Below are 1,340 nucleotides of genomic sequence, written 5' to 3' on the forward strand. Positions count from 1 at the left end.
TTAGGAGACGAGGAATAATTGCATTGCGACAACTCTCATTTAGACCAAATGACATTCAGGACTCTTTGAACCAATTTTAAAATGTCAAAATCTATGTTTAAGATAGTTGGTTCAGTTTTGAATCTCATTGATTAATTGATTGTTGTTTGCTTTTCGCCGCATTAGCACAAAAAGGCTATATCGTGGCGAGAGGTAATTCAAATCATTGTATTTGTCCCGACATCCGCATATAATGTTTGGGCAACTGCGTATAATGTTGTGACCACTGCATATAAAGTTACGAGCACTGCATATAATGTTGTGAGCACTATATTAAATGCCTTGACCACTGCATATAATGCTGATTATTACCATAAGGCAGTCATGGAGTTCCATAGTATGAAGTAAGATAAACGATAACATACGAATCAGTGCCGTTGGTGCCTAGGCTCTCCACCAAATAAGAGATAATATGAGTTTAATTAGGGAAAACATACCAATAAGAAGATAGACTGTGAACAAGTATGTTGACTCCTTAATTGTAATGAAAATGATAGAAACAACTAATATAACTTGTCTACCTTTATTATGAATGCACATGTACTTATTAAATTCATACTATAACAGTTATGTCATGTTAAATATAACATAAAAGTACACTGCCAGACTACTTAAAAGCAACCCATCATTTCAACATTGATTTTTGACAGAAAAAGAACAGAAACACCGATTATAAACAATGCAAGAAGCTCAATGTAATATGAGTGCCAACAATATTTATACACCCCGTCAAAGTGTTTGTAATATCTGTACAGTATGTTATTGTTCTATTATATGTCACTATGTTATATTTCTATTATTTATCACAGTTAATTAAAGGGTCACCCAGGGCATTCTTTGCCTCAAGGTCTACAGCTGTGTTTCCAAGGATTCCAACATGACTCGGCACCCATAGAAATACTATTTCTTTAAATTCCTCATTACATATAAAATTTTGAGAATTGTTGGGTTTTTAATTTTAGTATTTTGTATAGCTTGTAAGCATGAAAGTGAATCAGAACATATAATAAATTTGGATTTATCTGAAGAAGCAATAAATTTCAAAGCCAAAATTTATTTGTAAATAATCAATTTGCTTTAATCTAGAATTTTAGTTTATTGAAGGGCCTTTTGTCTGATTTTAAGAATATGCTTTAAATTGTAAAAAATATTCGAATTAGCTCTCGCCGCGATATAGCCTTGTTGTGCTAATGCGGCGTAAAGCAACCAACAATCAATCAATCAATATTATTTATCCTGCAATTGGATGTCTTACTATACAGATACAGCCCAACAGATATCGCTATGCTGTATCTTTATTT

Source organism: Mytilus californianus, unplaced genomic scaffold (assembly GCF_021869535.1).
Source record: "Mytilus californianus isolate M0D057914Y unplaced genomic scaffold, xbMytCali1.0.p SCAF_25, whole genome shotgun sequence".
Classification (NCBI taxonomy): Eukaryota; Metazoa; Mollusca; class Bivalvia; order Mytilida; family Mytilidae; genus Mytilus; species Mytilus californianus.